Source organism: Mesocricetus auratus, unplaced genomic scaffold, assembly GCF_017639785.1.
Source record: "Mesocricetus auratus isolate SY011 unplaced genomic scaffold, BCM_Maur_2.0 Super-Scaffold_100676, whole genome shotgun sequence".
NCBI classification, from domain to species: domain Eukaryota; kingdom Metazoa; phylum Chordata; class Mammalia; order Rodentia; family Cricetidae; genus Mesocricetus; species Mesocricetus auratus.
The window spans coordinates 156,900,781-156,920,304 of NW_024429266.1; the positions used below are offsets into that span (position 1 = coordinate 156,900,781).

At 40.8% G+C, this 19,524-nt stretch overlaps 1 pseudogene; it reads right to left on the reverse strand.

The window, feature by feature from the left end:
* Positions 1-17,609: 17,609 nt before the first annotated feature.
* LOC101843756 lies at positions 17,610-18,203 on the reverse strand (annotated as a pseudogene).
* Positions 18,204-19,524: the final 1,321 nt, after the last annotated feature.

A 19,524-nucleotide genomic window follows, 5' to 3' on the forward strand; every position in this document is an offset into this window, starting at 1 on the left:
CTCAAGGTGCCCTCCAAGTTACCAGTTGCTGGTTTTATCTGTCTGTCTATCTGTCCATCCATCCATCCATCCATCCATCCATCCATCCATCCATCCATCTAGGAAAATTGAATCTGAAAAGCTAGTGGTGGCAGCTCAGCTGGCCGAATGCCTGATAGCATGCATGGGTTCTGGGTTCAGTCCCCAGTACTGGCAATGGTGCACACTTGTAATCCCAGTATTTGGAAAGTAAGGACAGGGAGATCAGAAGTTCTAGATAACCCTAAATGCCATAAATAATTCTGCCTAGCCTGATCTAAAGATTCTGTCTTAACAACCAAAAATTGGATTGGCTATAAAGCTGAATGGATTTGGGATATCTTTTTCACATGCTTTTCTAAGCATGCTCTTTTCAGTATACTGCTTTGTAGAAGAGACAAGTTATTTTTTTGGATCACACACATGTACATACACATAAATATAAATGTACATACATATGTTCATATAAATATACATATATTTATATAATGTCATACCCAGACTGTGGCCAGAGGGGCATTGGGCCCAGTACTATAGTTGGGCTGCTTCTGGTCCTTCTGAGAGTAAAGATCTCATGCAACCAGAGGTCTGGATCTCCCTGGTGGGATAACTAAGCTTCAATGGGCCTGATAGCTGGCCTAGACTGATAGTAAGAGCATGTGCAGTAGCTATTTCATGACAGTCAGCCTGGGTCTGCCAGAGGGCCTTGACAACAGCAGACGAGAGATGATGTGGACCTATGGACAGCGACCACGTCTCCTCAGCAGATGCCAGCTCAGTGGATTTCCTCCTCTCGAGTAGGGTTGGGGTATATAAGGCTAGCCCCTTCCTGGAACAAACAGAGCTTGTTGTTTTGACTTGTTTCCAGTACCTGTATCATTGGTGTCATGTCTGCTTTTCCCCACCCACAAAGGACACCCATCGGGATGCTACAACCCTCCCTGTGACTTGTGAACTTTTTCTCTTATATTTTTGGTTGTGAGTCTATCCTTTAACCACTAGCCATCTCTTCAGACACACCTTTTTCTCAAACACATTCTCATTGCACAGAACTAGAATTTCTTGCCTTGTAGGAGTTGGTCCCAGTCACAGAGTCTGTCTGAGTTCCCTTCTGAGTGTCTCCTTCCAAAGACAGACCACGTTGATGGTTGGGAAAGCCTGAGACATGGAGGGCATCAAAGAAGAAGCTGCTTGTAGGCAGTGCTTCTGGGACTCAGACGCCCCATGCCTTTACAGTGCGAGCCAGAGCTGTGTGGGAGAGAGAACCTCTGCCAACCATGGCTGGCAACTAAGCACTCTGTGCTTACCGTTTTCTGCTTCAGACCTGAGCACTGTGAAAAATTTCAATGATATTCTCATTTTTGTCAATGTGGAAAAGAGAACATTATTTAACAATGGTGTGCTATGTGGCTATGTGGGATTTAAATATATAGATATGATCAGTGGCATTCTGTTTATGTTCTTACCCTGAAACCTGCTAAAGCCAGAGTCTAGGCCTTGTAAACCACAAAAATCAATCCAAAGGTCAGTCTTATTTTTACTATTTTTATTAAAAAGTGTCATTGGAATTTTCATAGGAATTATGTGGATAGGTTTTGCCAGTGTGGATATCTTAATAATGTCTTTTGATGCACACTTAGCTCTTTCTAGTTATTTATGTCTTCCTTGATTTCCTTTATCACTGTTTTGTGATTTTGAGACAATGTGGGAGTCTTTCAGTTCTTTAATAAATTTTATTCCTTGGGGTTTTATCTTTTTCAGGAGAGAACAATGGTTATTATATACTAATTACATAAAATAATGGGTTTCATTGTGACAGTTTTTCTTTTACTGGCCATAGATCAAAGGAATTTATTTTAATATAACTTTCATATATATGTAATTTTACCATCTATTAAATATGGAAGAAAATTTGAATGCTAATGAGTGGGATATATTTGTTTTATGTAAAGATTTGAGCCTTGCCATAATATTAGATGTTGGAGGACATCAGTTGTCCCCCAGACTTTCCAGAGTTGGTCAGAATTATAGTTTTAGATGCATCCGTTCTGAGAATGGGACTGTTTTGTAAGTGCGTAGTACAAGATGGCAAACACATGCTTAGTTGGAAAAATTGTCCTAATTCCAAGTCAGAATTCATTTAACAATATTTGATGGAAATCAAGTCAGCAACTCAAAAAGGAATTTTAATGTAATTTAATTTTTAATTGAAAAATTTTACAATATATTCTGATCACCATTTTGTGTCTCACACACATCTCAGAAGCAAGTTTTAAAATCAAGCATTTGACACCATGGGCTTGCTTGATTGGCTCAGGTGGGTGCTAGCCACCCACAGGCCAGCCTAGGTTCTTAAGGCTGGCTGAAGGCCTTCGTACTCCTGCCGGGCACCTTGTGGCTCCAGGCTCGTGGGTTCCGTTATGGTGAACATATGTGTGTGGGAGAAATGGGAGAGAAAGAGAAGCAGAATGGTTCATGTGCTGTGGGAACAGGTGGAAGGCAGCGAGGAGCAGGCTGATATGGGTGACCTGCTTGCCACCTGGGGCCATGGTGACATTCGGACTGGTCTGCTTCCAAGGCCCATGTCTGGGTGTGTGGTCCTAATGCAGCCAGGGTCTGTGTTGACATCTATGGCCACGTTGCCATCAAAGATCACAAGGATGCCCAATGTTTGGGTTGCTCCCTTGGCCACATAGGTGTCTGAGGGCCATGTTGCTGCAGGGATGATAGTGATCTTAGAGGTCTATGTTGCTACCCTGTGCCATGGTGACATCTGGGACGAGCTGTAGCTAAGCCACATCTAGTTCCATGTCCCTACTACAGCCAGGGTCTGAGGTGATGTCCTTGGCTCCTGTTATCACCAAAGGGATGTCTGAGGTCTGGCCTACCACAGGAGGCCATGTTGGTGTTCAAGAACAATGTTGCAGCTGTGTCATACTGATCTGAGTGGCCTGCTCTGCTGCCTGGAGCAAGGATGATTCCTGGCCAGGGCTGCTGCCAAGGGCCATGTCTGGGTCCATGGTCCTATTGCAGCCAAGGTCTGTGTTAATGCCCATGACCCATGTTGCCACCAAAGGCCACATGGAAGCACATGGTCTGGGACACAACTAGTGGCCTTGTTGGAGTCTGAGGGCCATGCTATAGCCGAGGCCATACAGATCTGAGTGGCTTGTTCTGCCATCCTGGTTATGATGTCATCCTTGCCTGAGCTGCTGCTGAAGGCCATGTCTGGGTCTGTGCTCTACAGCAACCAGGGTCTCAGTTGATGTCTGGGGCTCCTGTTGCCACCAAGGGTCATGTGGATGTCTGAGACCCATGTTGGTGCCTGAAGGCCATGCTGCAACCCAGGGCCATACAGATCTGAGTGGCCTGCATTGCTACCCAGTGCCATGATGACATCTGGGCCAGAACTACAGCTGAGGGCCATGTCTGGATCTTTGGCCCTACCACAGCCAAGGTCTGTGTTGATGTCCATAGCTCCTGGTAACCATTGAAGGCCATGCAGATGTCTGAGGTCTGGGACACCACCTAGAGTCATGTTGGTGTCCAAGGGCCTTGCTGCCACTGGGGCTGTGTCAATCTGAGAGGACTGCACTTATACCTGGGGCAATGGTGGCATCCAGGCCCAGAAGCTATTGAGGACCATGTCTGGGTTCATGGTGCTACTGCAGCCAGGGTATACTGAAGTCTGAGGCCTGTGTTGCCACTAAAGGCCACATGTAAATTCGGGGTTTGGGCCAAAACCTGTGGCCTTGTTGGTATCTGAGGGCCGTGTTACCACCAGAGCCATACTGATCTGAGTGGCCTGTGCTGCCACCTGGGGTAAGAATGACATTAAGGCCCTAGCTGCTACCTAGGGCCATGTCATGCTGTAGCTGGTATCTGTGTTGGTGTCTGTGGCCTATGTTATCAGAGGGGGCCATAGGAACCATGCATGATGAAATCAGAGGGCCATGCTGAGCTGCCCCTGCCCTTTTCTGGCCCTGGGAAAGCTGGACATGCCCCTTTCTTGATACTGCAGCAAGAGAACTTGCCCTGACCCTCATGGGAGAACTGCCACCCTCTTGTACTCTGGAGAGATGGACCCATCCCTCACCACAGTTGGGGGAGAACTAACCCTGATGGCATGGGCATAGAAGAGCTGGTTCTTTCCCTTACCTGAGGCTGGCTGCCCCAGTGGCCCAGAATGACCAGCTCAGCTGCCACCCAAGCCCATATTCAGGGCCTTGGGTTGGCCCACCCTAATATCTGTCAGATCTGTGTCCTGTTAGATTTAGTCCACGTATGTCCTGAAGGGATTGGTTCTGGGGATCGATATCTGCTCACTATGTCAGGGTGGCTGTGAGATATTAGAAAGGAGTTTTTATGAAGGTCCGGTGATGATGGTGTACCAGAAACCAGGATCCTTGAACCAGACCAATGACTTCTTGCCATAAACTTTTGCAAGTAATGTTGATTGTCCAAGAGGGTATATTGTGTGATACACCGCAAGTCCCAATGCCATTAAGATCAATAAAGAGGCGTTAGAAAGGCAGAAAGACAGGAATGAAGAGTTTTTGTTTTCATTTTATTTTGGGAAGAACACTGCAAGGATGAGGGGCAGATATGAGGGTATTGAGAGATGAGTGGGATTGGGATATATGATGTAAAATTCCCAAAGAACCAATAAAAAAATTATGTACAAAAAAATCAAGCATTCTAACACAATAAAATCCAAAGATACTATAAATTGAGTTACACCTAATGTTTGGCTGTGGGTTCCTGCATCTGTTTCCATCAGTTGCTGGATTAAGCCTTTCTGATAACAATTGGACTAGTCACCCATCTATGAATGTAGCAGAATATCATTGGGCATCATTGCATTAACTTTTTTTTTTTTTTTGCTGCCAGACCTGTGTGGTTCTATGCTAGGTCTCTGGGCCATCTTGGAGCTCCATGCAGCATCAGAGATAGGCTCCCTCTTGTGGCATGGGTCTTAGGCTGGGCCAGTCATTGATTGGACACTCCCACAATTTCTGAGCCACATTAACCCCAGCAGTCTTTCATTCAGGGCAAACTGTAGGTCAGATGTTATGTGGCTGGGTGGTGTCCAAATCCCTCTACTGGAAGTCATGCCTAGTTACAGGAGATGGACAGTTCAGACTACATATTCCTATTGCTAGGAGTCTTAGTTATAGTCATCCTTGTAGATTCCTGGGAGTTCCTATTGTACTAGGTTTCTGTAGGTTCCTGGGAGTTTCTATTGCACTAGGTTTCTGTAGGTTCCTGGGAGTTTCTATTGCACTAGTTTTCTGTAGATTCCTGGGAGTTTCTATTGCACTAGGTTTCTACCTCACACCATGAAATGCTCCCCCTTTACAATTGTCTCTTCCAGTATTTTCCCCTTCCATCCCCCCAACCTGTTCCCTGCTGTTACCATCCTCACCTGTCCCCAGTCCACCCAAGAAATCTATTTTCCTTACCTAGAGAAATCCAAGTGTGCCCCACTTGAGCCCTCCTTGTTATATAGCTTCTCTGGATCTGTGGATGATAATATGGTTATCCATTACTTTACAGCTAGTAGCCACTTATGAGTAAGTACATACGGCAATGTTTGTCTTTCTCGGTCTGGGTTACCTTACTCAGGATGATTTTTCCTAGTTCCATCCATTTGTCTACAAATTTCACAATGCCATTGTTTTAGCAGCTGAGTAAATATGCCACATTTTCTTTTTTTGGTTTTACGAGACAGGGTTTCTCTATTGTTTTGAAGGCTGTCGGTCCAGCCTGGCCTCGAACTCACAGAGATCCGCCTGCCTCTGCCTCCCTAGTGCTGGGATTAAAGGCATGCGCCACCACTGCCCGGCCATGCCACATTTTCTTTATCCATTCCTTGGTTGAATAACATCTAGGTTGTTTCAGTTTCTGGCTATTATGGCTAAAGATGTTATGAACATAGTTGAGCAAGTAAGTGTCCTTGTGGTATGATGGAGCATCCTTTGGGTATATGTCCAAAAGCGGTATACCTGGGTTTTGAGGTAGATGAATTCCCAGTTTTCTGAGAAACTACCATATTGATTTCCAAAGTGGTTGTACAAGTTTGCACTCTTACCAGAAACACAGGAGTATTCTCCTTGCTCCACATCCTCTCTACGATGTGTTTTTATCTTAGTCATTCTGACAGGGATAAGATGAAATCTCAGAGTTGTTTTGATTTGCATTTCTCTGATGGCTAAGGATGTTGAACATTTCTTTGTTTCTCAGTCATCTAAGATTCCTCTGTTGAGAATTCTGTTTAGATCTGTATTCTACTTTTAAATTGGATTATTTGGTTTTTTGATGTCTAGTTTCTTGAGTTCTTTTTATATTTTGGAAATTAGCCCTCTATCAGACATGAAGTTGGTAAAGATCTTTTCCCATTCTGTAGGCTGCTGTTTTGTCCTATTGACAATGTCTTTTGCCTTACAGAAGTTTTTCAGTTCCATGAGGTCCTATTTATTGTCAATCTTAATACCTGTGCTATTGATGATCTGTTCACGAAGTTGTCTCTCCTGTGCCAGTGCATTCAAGGCTATTCCCCACTTTTCTCTTCTGTCAGGTTCAGTGTATTAGGATTTAAGCTGAGGTCTTTGATCTACTTGGACTTGAATTTTATGCAGAGAGATAGATATGGATCTGTTTGTATTCTCCCACATGCCGACATCCAGTCAGATCAGCACCATTTGTTGACGATATTTTGTTTTTCCATCAGATACTTTTTGTTTCTTTGTCAAAAAATCAGGTGCCCATAGGTATGTGGATTTACTTCTCAGTCTTTGATTCAATCCCATTGATCCACCTCTCTGTTTTGATGCTAATACCTTATAGTTTTTATTACTACTTTGTAGTAGAGCTTGAAATTAGGAATGGTGATACCTTTGGAAGTTCTTTCATTGTACAGGATTGTTTTAGCTATCCTGGGTGTTTTTCATATGAAGTTGAGTACTATTCTTTCAAGGTCTATAATGAATTCTGTTGGGATTTTTATGGGAATTTTGATGAATGTGTAGATTGCTTTTGGCAAGTTGGTCATTTTTAACTATTTTGGTCCTATGGATGAATGAGCATGGAGGATTTTTCCATCTTCAATAACATTTCCAATTATATCCTTCAAAGACTTGGAGTTCTTGTCATATAGGTTGTTCACATTCTTGGTTAAAGTTACACAAAACTATTTTATATTATTTGTGACTGTTTTAAAGGGTGTTTGTTCTCTGATTTCTTTCTCAGCCACTTCATCATTTGTATATAGGCAGGCCACTGATTTTTTTGAGTTAATTTTGCATCCTTCTACATTACTGAACGTGCTTATCAGCTGTAGGGGTTCCCTGGTAGAATTTTTTTTGGGTTGCCTATGTATACTATCATATCATCTGCAAATAGAAATACTTTAATTTCTTCCTTTCCAATTTATATCCTCTTGATTTTCTTTAGTTGTCTTATTGCTCTAGCTAGAACTTTAACTAATATTTTGAATAGATATAGAGAGAAGGGTGAGCCTTGTTTCTGATTTTAGTGGAATCATTTGGTGTTTCTTTCCACTGAGCTTGATGTTGGTTATTGGCTGCTGTATATTGTATTTATTATGTTAAGGTATGTCCCTTGTATCTCTGATGTCTCCAAGACTTTTATCATGAAGGTGTGTTGGATTTTGTTGAAGCCTTTTTAGCATCTAGTGAGATGATTGTTTGTTCCCTCTTTCAGCTTGTTTATATGGTGGATTACAGTGGCAGATTTTCATATTTTAAACAATCAGTTCATCTATGGGATGAAGTCTACTTGATCATGGTGGATGATTTCTTTTTTTTCCTTCCTTTTTTAAATTTAAGTTAAAACAAGCTTGCCTCACATGTCAATCCCAGCTCCCTCTCCCTTCCCTCCTCCCTCACCTCCCTACCAGATCTTCCAGTCCCCCACCCAATCTCCACTCTGATCCCTGGGTAGGGTGAGGCCCTCCATGGAGGATCTCCAGAGTCTGTCATTTCATCTAGGGCAGGGCCTAGGCCCTCCCCCAAGAGTCCATGCTGATAGAGCATCCCTCATTGAGGGATGGGCAACCAAAGTCCATATGTATGCAAGGGATAAACACTACCCAAGGCCCTATAGATTACATAGGCCTCCTCACTGACACCTACATTCAGGGGGTCTGGATTAGTTCCAAGCTGTCCACACAGCCATCAATCTGGGTCCAAGAGCTCCCCCTTTGTTCAGGTCAACTGTTTCTGTGGGTTAAACCAGCCTAGTTTTAACCCCTTTGCTCATCAGTTTTCCCTTTCAGTCACTGGATTCCAGGAGTTCAGTTCAGTGTTTATCTGTGGGTGTCTGCCTATGCTTCCAAAAGTCACTGGATGAAGGTTCTATTTCCCAGACTCACTGGCAGTGCGATTGTATGCTGGCAATCCCCTGATTCATGTCTAAAATCCATATATGAGTGAGTGCATACCATGTTTATCTTTTTGTGACTGGGTTACTTCACTTACTAGTGCCATCCATTTGCCTACAAATTTCAAGATTCCATTGTGTTTTTTTTCCGCTGAATAGTACTCCATTGTGTAAATGTACCACATGTTCTGTATCCACTCTTCAGTTTAGGGGCATCTAGGCTGCTTCTAGCTTCTGGCTATTACAAATAATGCTGCTATGAACATAGTGGAACAGATGTCCTTGTTGTATGAATGGGCATCTTTTGGGTATATGCCTAAGAGTGGAATTGCTGGGTCTTGTGGTAGACTGATTCCCATTTTCCTGAGGAATCTCCATACTGATTTCCACGAGTTGGCACTTCCACCAGCAGTGGAGGAGTGTTCCCCTTTCTCCACATCCTCTCCAGCATAAATTATCATTGGGGTTTTTGATTTTAAGCATTCTGACAGGAGTAAGATGGTATCTCAGAGTTGTTTTGATTTGCATTTCCCTAATGGCTAAGGATGTTGAAAACTTTCCTAAGTGTCTCTCAGCTATTTTAGACTCCTCTACTTTAGAATTATCTATTTAGTACTGTACCCCACTTTTTGATTGAATCCTTTGGTGTTTTGGAGACTTGCTTCTTGAGTTCTTTGTAAATTTTAGAGACCAACCCTCTATCAGATGTGGGGTTAGTGAATATCTTTTCCCAATCTGTGGGTTGCCTTTTTGTCTTCCTGTGTAACGTGTAGTCTTTCTGACAGTCACTTGGGCGCTGCCGCAGTTAGCAGCTTGGGTCCCACTGCTCTCTGAGCCCCCAAATAACACACAGGATGCTATGTCAATTATACGCTGTTGGCCAGTTGCTTTTTTTCTTACTGGCTAGCTCTGACTTAAATATTTACCCCATAATTGCTAATCTGAGTATTTTCATGTGGTCTTCGCTTACTGGAGGAAGGGTCCACATGTTTCTCCCGTGTCCTACATTGTTTTGCCTGTGCCTCTCTTTCCCACACTGCTTCTTGACTCCAAGTCCCACCTATACTGCTTCCCTATTGGCCAGCAGTGCTTTATTAAAAAACCAATAAGATAAGCACAATACACAGGACTTCCCCCATCATTTCTGACTGTGTCCTTTGCCTTACGGAAGTGTCTCAGTTTCAGGAGGTCCCATTTATTAATTGTCGATCTTAGTGTCTGTACTACTGTAGTTATGTTCAGGAAGTAGTTTCTTGTACCAATTCATTCAAGGGTACCTCCCACTTTCTCTTCTAACAGGTTCAAGGTTCAGTGTGATTGGATTTATGTTGAGGTCTTTGATCCATTTTGAATTAAGTTTTGTATATGGCTATAGACATGGATCTATCTGCAGTCTTCTACATGCCAGCATCCAGTTATGCCAGCACCAGTTGTTGAAGAGGCTTTCTTTTTTCCATTGTATAATTTTAGCTTCTTTGTCAAAGATCAGGTGTTCATATGTGTATGTGTTAATGTTGGGCTGTTCAATTTGATTCCACTGGTCTATCTGTCTATTTTTTGTGCCAATAAAAAGCTGTTTTCAGGACTATAGCTCTGTAATACAGTTTGAAGTCAGGAATGGTGATACTTCCAGATGTTGCCTTGTTGAACAGGGTTGTTTTCACTATCCTGGGTCTGTTGTTGTTCCTTACAAAGTTGAAAATTGTTCTTTCAAGGTCTGTGAAGAATTGTGTTGGTATTTCAATGGGGATTGCATTATATCTGTATATTGCTTTCAGTAAGATTGCAATTTTTACTATGTTGATCCTACTTATCCAAGAGCATGGGAGATCTTTCCATCTTCTGGTGTCTTCTTTAATTTCTTTCTTTAAAGATACAAAGTTCTTGCGATACAGGTCTTTCACTTGTTTGGTTAGCGTTACCCCCCAGGTATTTTATGTTGTTAATGTCTATTGTAAATTGTGATGTTCCTCTAATTTCTTTCTCAGGCCATTTACCATCTTTATATAGTAGGGCTACTGATTTTCTTGAGTTGATTTTGTATCCTGCCACTTGGATGAAAGTATTTATCAGCTGTAGGAGTCCTCTGGTAGAATTTTTTGGGTAACATATAAATTGTCATATCATCTGCAAATAGTGAAAGTTTGATCTCTTCCTTTCCAATTTGTGTCCCCTTAATCTCCTTTTGTTGTTGTATTGCTCTAGCTAGAGCTTCAAGGACAGGATTTAAAAAGTATGCAGCTAGTGGACAGCCTTTTCTTGTTCTTGATTTTGGAGGGATCACATTGAGTTTCTGTCTATTTAGTTTGATGTTGTCTGTTGGTTTGCTGTATATAACTTTTATTATGTTAAAGTAAATTCCTGCTATCCCAGATCTCTCCAAGACCTTTATCGTGAAGGGGTGTTGGATTTTTTCAAAGACTTTTTCAGCTTCTAGTGAGATCATCATGTCATTTTAGTTTCTCAACTTGTTTATAATAAGGTGGATTACACTAATGGATTTTTGTATGTTGAACTATCCCTGCATCCCTGGAATGAAGCCTACTGCATCCCTGGAATGAGTTTTCTGATGTGTCCTTGGATTCCATTTGCCAATATTTTATTGAGTATTTCTGCATCAATGTTCATGAGGGATATTGGTCTAAAGTTCTCTTTCTTAGTTGTGTTTTTTTGTGCCTTGGGTATCAAGGTTATTGAAACCTTGTAGAAAGAGTTTGGCAAAGACTCTTCTGCTTCTATTGCATGGAATACTTTGAGAAGAGTTGGTATAAGCTCTACTTTGAATTTCTGGTAGAATTCTGCACTGAGGCCTTCTGGACCTGGGCCTTTTTTGGTTGGTAGACTTAGCATGACTGCTTCTATTTACTTAGGGGCTATAGGTCTATTTAAATTGCTCATCTGTTCTTGATTTAATTTTGGCATTGATAGCGATCCAGAAAATTGTCAATTTACTTTAAATTTTCAAATTTTGTAGAGTACAGGTTTTCAAAGTATGACTTGATGATTCTCTGGATTCCCTCAGCATCTGTTGTTCTGTCCCCCTTTTCATTTCTGATTTTATTAATTTGCATGTTCACACTCTGCCTTTAGGTAAGTTTGGATAAAGGTTTGTCTATCTTGTTGATTTTCTCAAAGAACCAACTCTTTGTTTCATTGATTCTTTGAATTGTTTTCCTAGTTTCTACTTTATTGATTTCAGCCCTCAGTTTTATTATTTCCTGGCATCTACTCCTCCTGGGCGAGTTTGCTTCTTTGTGTTATAGAGCTTTCAGTTGTGCTGTTAGTTCTCTAGTGTAACTATTCTCTAGTTTCTTCATGTGGGTACTTAGTGCTATGAACTTCCCTCTTAGCACTGCTTTCAAAGTGTCCCATAAGTTTGTCTTCATTCTCATTGAATTCTAGGAAGTCTTTAATTTCTTTTTTTATTTCTTCTTTGACCCAGGAATGGTGCAAATGTGAATTATTCAAGTTCTATGAGTTTGCAGGGTTTCTACAATTTGTATTGTTGTTGAATTCTAATTTTAACGCATGGTGGTCTGATAAGGTGCTTGGAGTTATTCCAATGTTTTTGTACTGGTTGAGGTTTGATATGTTGCCAAGTATGTTGATTTTTGAGAAGGTTCCATATGGAGCTGAGAAGAAGGTATATTCTTTTATATTTGGATGGACTGTTCTATAGATGTCTGTTGATACCAATTGGGTCATAACTTCTATTAGTTCCTTTGTTTCTTTGTTAAGTTTCTGTCTGGTAGTCCTGTTAAGTGGAGAGAGTGGGGTGTTGAAGTCTCCTACTGTAAATGTGTGTGGCTTTATATGTGATTTGAGTTTTAGTAATGTTTCTTTTACTATCATGGATGCCTATGTATTTGGGCCATAGATGTTTAGAATTGAAACTTCATCTTGTTGGATTTCTCCTGACATGAGTACGAAATGACCTCCTTCATCTCTTTTGATTGATTTTATTTTAAAGTCTAATTTGTTAGATAGTAGGATTGCTGCCCCTGCTTCTTTCTTGGGTTCATTTGATTGGAAAATCTTTTCCCAACCCTTAATTCTGAGGTAATGTCTGTCTTTGAGGGTGAGGTGTGTTTCTTGTATGCAGCAGACGGATGGGTTCTATCTTCGAATTCATTCTGTTAGCCTGTGTCTTTTTATGGGGGAGTTAAGACCATTAATGACCATTGATTGCTCATTTTTGTTTGTTTTGGAATGGTTTTTTGTGGTGGAATTATATGTGGATTTCCACCCCTTTTTTCTTTTCTGTTGGTAAGGTGGGATTATGTATTGCCTATGTTTTTTTGGTGTAGTTAACTTCCTTGGGTTGGAGTTTTCCTTCCAGAACTTTCTGTAGGGCTGGGTTAGTGAATATGTATTGTTTGAATCTGTTTTTTTTTATAGAATATCTTTTTTTTCTCCATCTATAGTGATTGAAAGTTTTGCTGAGTAAAGCATTCTGGGCTGGCATCCGTGGTCTCTTAGTGTTGGTAGAATATCTATCCAGGACCTTCTGACTTTCAGAGTTTCCATGGAGAAGTCTGGTGTAATTCTGATAGGTTTGCCTTCATATGTTATTTGACCCTTTTTTTTAGCTGCTCTCAATATTCTTTCTTTATTCTGTATGTTTGGGGTCTTGATCATTTTGTGGTCCACTCTATTTGGTGTTCTGTAAGCTTCTTGTACCTTCATTGGCATGTCTTTCTTTAGATTGGGAATGTTTTCTTCTATGATTTTGTTGAATATGTTTTCTGCCCCTTTGAGGTGGTTTTCTTTACCTTCTTCTATACCTTTTATTCTTAGGTTTGGTCTTTTCACAGTGTCCCAGATTTCCTGAATATTTTGTGTTAGGGATTTATTGGACTTAAAATTTTCTTTGGTCGAAATACATTATTTCCCCTAGTGTACCTTCAACACCTGAGATTCTCTCTTCCATCTCTGGTATTTTGTTGGCTATGCTTGCATCTGTAGTACCTGACTGTTTTCCCAGCTTTTCTGTTTCCAGCATTCCTTCAGACTGTGTTTTTTATTGTCTCCATGTCAGCTTTCAACCCTTGCACTGTTTGAATTGTTTCTTGCAATTTTTGCTTTGGTTTTTTTCCTCTCTTTCTTGCAGTTGTTGCATTTTTGTTGTGTTTTTTCTTCCATTTCTTGAGTTTTTTGGTTTGTTTTTTTCTTCCATATCTTTAAGAGCTTTTCTTATATCCTCTTTGAGGACCTCTATCATTTTCATGAAGTTGTTTTTAAGGTCTTTCTCATCTGCTTCATCTTCATTGGGCTGTTCAGGTCTTGCATGTGTAGTCTCTATACTCTGGCGTTGTCATATTGGTTTTTCTGTTGCTGGGTGTATTTTTATATTGTCTCCTTCCCATCATTTCTTTCAGTGCATGCAGATGGAGTCTTTTCCTCTCCTGGTGGGTATGTGACCACAGTTCATTTCTGGTGGGTGTAATATGGTCCAATACTCTGGTGGCTTTCCTCTTGAGTGGATGGAGGCGATACTAGTACCAGGACCTTGGCAATCTTTTGGTAGGCTGGACCCTGTCTGCATGGGATCCACTATGTGCAGTCCCCAGGTCTAGGGCACCAGAAATTAGGCTTGCCAGTCCTGTGTGTGGAGAATGGGACTTGGATGCTGGTAGTCTCTGGGTGGGCTGCTTCCTGCCAGGATGGGAGCTGTAGTCCACAGTACCGTGGCCTTGGCTAGTTGTACACAGATCACCAGAAGGCGGGCTGTAAACAGGCCCAGGCCTAACTAGCCCCATGAGTGGAGAAAGGGACTATGCTGCTGGCAGTCTCTGGGTGGGCTGAATCTCGTCATGTTGGGATCTGCCATGCATAGTCCCCAGGTCTTCCATGGTTCTGCTCAGGGCACCGGAAGTTAGGCTTGCCTGCCCTTTGGGATGAGAATGGGACTTGGATGTTGGCAGTCTGTGGGTGGGCTGGCTCCTGCCGGGATGAGAGCTGCAGTGCACAGTACCCTGGCCTTGGCTAGTTGTACCGGATGATTTCTTTTGATGTGTTCTTGAATTTTGTTTGTATTTTATTGAATTTTGCATCAATATTCATGAGGGATATTGGTCTGTAACTTTTTTTGTTGAATTTTTGTGTGTTTGGAGATCAGAGGGACTGTAGCCTCATGAAATGAATTTGGCAGTCTTCCTTCTTTGTCTATTTTGTGGAACAATTTGAGGAGTATTGGTATTGGCTCTTTTTGAAAATCAGGTAGAATTCTGTGTTAAAATTATCTGGTTCACTATCAATGTGTAAGGGTCAATATGTGACTTAAGCTTTCATAATGTTTCTTTACAAATGTGAGTGCCCTTGTATTTGGAGCATAGATGTTAAGAATTGAAATGTGGATTTTTCATTTCACGAGTATGAAGTGTCCTTTCCCATCTCTTTTGATTTACTTTGGTTTGAAGTCTATTTTTTAAAGATATTAGTATATCAATACCAGTTTGCTTGCAGGGTCATTTGCTTGGAAAATATTTTTTCCTACCTTTTACTCTGAGGTAATGCCTGTTTTTGATGTTGAGGTGTGTTTCTTGTATGCAGCAGAAGAATGGATCTTGTTTTCACACCCATTCTGTTAGTCTGTGTCTTTTTATCGGGGGAATGGAATCCATTGATATTGAGAGATATCAATTACCAATGATTGTCAATTCCTGTTACTTTGTTGTAGGTATTGCTGCTGGGTGTGCTTTCCTTCTTGGAGTTTTGCTTCTGTGTGGATACTTATTCCCTGTGTTTTCGTGGGGGTAGCTAACCTCCATAGGTTTGAGTTTCTCTTCTAGTACCATCTGTAGGACTGGATTTGTGGATATATATATATATATATATGTACATATATATATATATATGTATACGTTTTTACGAGACAGGGTTTCTCTGTATTGTTTTGGAGGTTGTCGGTCCAGCCTGGCCTCGAATTCACAGAGATCTGCCTGCCTCTGCCTCCCGAGTGCTGGGATTAAAGGTGTGCGCCACCACTGCCTGGTGTGGAAAGATATTTTTAAATTTGACTTTATCACTGAATATCTCATTTCTCCAACTATAGTGACTGAAATCTTTGTGGAGTACTAGTCTGGGTTGGACTCTGTGGTCTCTTAGTGTCTGTAGCACATCTTTCCAGGCCCTTCTGGCCTTTAGGGTCTCCATTGAGAAGTTGGGTGTAATTCTGATGGGTCTGCCTTTATATGCTATTTAGCCTTTCTCTTGTAGCTTTTAATATTTTTCTTTGTTCTATATATTTAGTATTTTATTATGTGGCAAGAGATCCCTTTTGTTTGGTCCAGTCTATTTGGTGTTTTGTAAATTTTTCAGTTTTCTATTTTTCATCATGGTTTCAATTCCTGAGATTCTCTTTTCCATGTCTTGTATCCTGTTGGTGATGCTTGCATCTACAGTTCCTGTTTACTTACCAAGAGTTTCCATTCCCAGTGTTTTCTCAGTTTGTGTCTTCTTTATTGCTTCTACTTCCATTTTCAGGTCAGTTTTGTTTCTTTTAGCTGTGTGTTTTTTTCTTGGTTTTCTTGACATTCTTTGAGGGATTTATTGATTTCCTCCAGTTTTGGATTCCTTTTTCTTCGATTTCTTTAAGCAATTTATTCACCTTCTCTTTAAGGACCTCTATCATATTCACAATGTTGGTTTTAAGGTTGCTTTCTTTTGCTTCAGCTGTGCTGGAATACCCAGCACTTGCTGTAGTGGGGTGGCTGAGTTCTGCTTGCTTATACCACTCCGTCTGTTGCTATGTTCTTATGCAGACATTTAGGCATGTGGATTTGCAGTGATTATAGGTCTATGTGATGATTTCTGGGTTTGTCTTTGTTGGATGAATGGTTTCCCCCATGATTTCTGTTTCCCCTCTGGTCTGACCTGGTTTTCAGTGAGCTGGTCTGGCCTCTGATAGAATAGGATCCTTCTGCTAGAGGTGTAGGCCAAGATATTGTCATTTGTTTTCTTGATGAAGCTAATTTCTGAGTGAGTGAGATGGATACTAAAAGTAGTCTTAATTTGGGTTTCTCTGGTGGCTGAGGATGTTGGATGTCTTTTCATGCATTTATTAGCTACTTGTATTTCTCTCTTTTTCTTTTTAGGTTTAAATTTAGGTTAGAAACAAGGTTGCTTCACAAGTCAGTTCCAAGTCCCTCTCCATTTCCCTCCCCTCCTCCCGTGTCCTTCCCCTAACCCCCCCCATTATCCCCTCATTTCTCCAGGGAGGGTGAGGCCCTCCATGGGGGTGTCCATAGTCTGTCATTTCCTTACTTGTATTTATTTTGATGGCTTTATTTAGCTTATTAGCTTACTTACTGATTGAGTGACATATTTGATATTTCATTTTTACAGTTTTTTAATATACTTGATATACACTGTCTGTTGTGAAGTTGGCAAGGCAATTTTTTTTATACATTAAGTAGCCCTTTTTCATGCTGGTAATATCAAAATACCCAAAGCTTTCTTATTTCATGTCTATCCTATCACATGTATAATTTCATGTGTATCATATCATCTGTTAACTGTTGAGATTATTTCCTATGCTGTAGGAATCCTGTTCAAAAATTCTTGTCTATAGCTATGTCTTAGAGTATTTTATCTATGTTTTCTAATAGCAGTTTCATGTTCCACATCTTACATTAGGGGTTTTGATCCATTTTTTACTTTATCTTAGCAAATATGTCCAAGAATCAATCTTTTATGCATTTTAAATTCATTTTTTGCAGAATGAAAGGGTCTAATCTCATTCTTATACATGGAAATCCAATTTTCTCAGCACCATTAATTAAAAAGAAGTATTTTTCCAATATATTTTGCCAACGCTTTAAAAAATTTGCTAGCTATCACTGTGTGAATTTATTTCTGGGTCCTCTATTTTCTTCTATTGCTCTACACATATTTTTGAGAGTACTATGCTTTTTTTGTCACCATGGCTCTATAATGTATTTTGAAATTGAATACTCTCGTGTCACTAGTATTGCTATTTCTGCTGATGGTATTTTATGCTTCCATATAAACTTTAGGAATGAGTTTTTCTAGTTATGTGAAGAATACCATTGGAATTTATGTAGGGATTAAACTGAATATGTCGATTGCTTTTGAAAAAAAATGTTTCCTCAATCTTAATTCTGCCTATCCATGAACATGGAGACATTTTCATTTTCTTTTTTTTGTTCATTATTTTAATGACTGATCCACCTGAGGCCACTGGCAGCCCACTATGTACAGACATGAGGGAAGCTTTATTTCTTGGTCTCTTCCTCCTTGGACAGAGTCTTGATGATCTCCTCCTTCTTAGCCTGCTTCCTTGGTCTTAGACCTGCAAGTCTCAGCCTGGTCAGCCAGGAGCCTTGTCTGCCTTCAGCTTGTGGATATGCTCCATGAGAATCTGCTTGTTTTTGAAGACATTCCCTTTGACCTTCAGGTATAGGCTGTGGTACATATGGCGGCCAATCTTCTTGGATTCACGGTATCTCCTGAGAAGTCGACGCAGGATCCATATCCTTCGCATCCAGGTCACCTTCTTGGGCATTCTGGCATTGGCAGTACCCTTCCGCTTGCCTATGCCCATATGCCTGCCCTTCCTGCGAGCCAAAGTGGTTTTCTGGCACTGGGCCCGGGAATGGACAGTCACGGGCTTCCGAATGATCACCCCATCTTTGATCAGCTTCCGTATCTGCTGACATTGGCTATTTCATTGGTCTCATTGGGGTCCAGCCAGACCTTCTTTTTACCACAGCGGAGGACGCTAGAGACAAGCCTCTTCTGTAGCCTGAGCATACTCATGGCTGCCGACATTTTCATTTTCTAGTGTCCTCTTCAATTTAGTTCTTCATTGTTGTAAAGTTTTTCCTGTTGATGGAGGATGTCCTTCTGTTTGCTGTGAAAATATGTTTCTCTTATTGGTTTGTGGATAAAACTGTTTGGCCAGTGGACACGCAGGATGTAGCCAGGCAGGAAGTATAGGTGGCACTGCCACATTAGGAGAATCCTGGAGGAGAAATGTGGAGAGGAGTTGTCAGGAATATGCCATGTAACAACCAAAGCAGTAACATGCCAGAGCGTTACGGGTAAGTCACAGCCTCGTGGCAATACAGAGATTAATAGTTATGGGTTAATAATTAAGAGACAGCTAGCCAGTAGGAAGCCCAAGCCATAGGCCAAATAACTTATAATTAATATAAGCCTCTGTGTGCTTATTAGGGTCAAATGGTTGTGGGACTAGGATGAAAAGAAACTCTATCTTCACTGTACAGGTCTTCTACCTTCTTGGTTAGTTTGCGTGCGTGCGTGCGTGCGTGTGTGTGTGTGTGTGTGTGTGTGTGTGTGTGTGTGTGTGTGTGTGTGTGTTGAAGCTATTGTGAATGGAATACCACCCTCTAACTTCTTTCTAGGGGAATTAATTATTTATGTATAGAAAAGCTCTGGATTTGTATGATGAAAGTATTTGCCAGGTCTAAGAGTTTGCTGGTAGAGTTTTTAAGTTTTACAGGTCATGCCATCTGCACTCAGGGATATCGTCATTTCTTCCTTTCCTGCTTGCATTCCTTTTATAATCTTTCCTACGACATTAGCTAAGATTTCAATTGATGTGTTGAATGAGAGTAGAGAAAGTAAGCACTCTTGCCTCATTGCATATTTTAGTGAAAATCATGAGATTTTTATTGTTTAGTATGATGTTGGCCGTGGCTTTGTCAGATATAGCTTTCATTATGTTGTAATATCTTTTTTTATTATGAGTTTCCTCAGAATGCTGATGTTCTTTTAGGATGTTGAATTTTGTCAAAGGCATTTCCTGCATGGACTGAGTTTATTATGTGATTCTGCCCTTAAGTCTATTTGCATGCTGAGTTATATGTAATGTAACCAAACTGCCATTGTTTAAATGAAAACAACTTGACCATGATGTATTTAAATTAATGTGTTCTTGAGTTTTATTTGATAATTTTTGCATCTATGTTCACCAGGGAAACTAATCTATAGTATTCTTTGTTGTGTCCTTATCCACTTTATTAGGGTAATGTTGGTTTTGTAGAATGTTTGATAGTGTTCCTTCCTTTCTATTGTATGGGACAGTTTGAGGATCATTGCAGTCAGCTCTTCTTTAAAGAT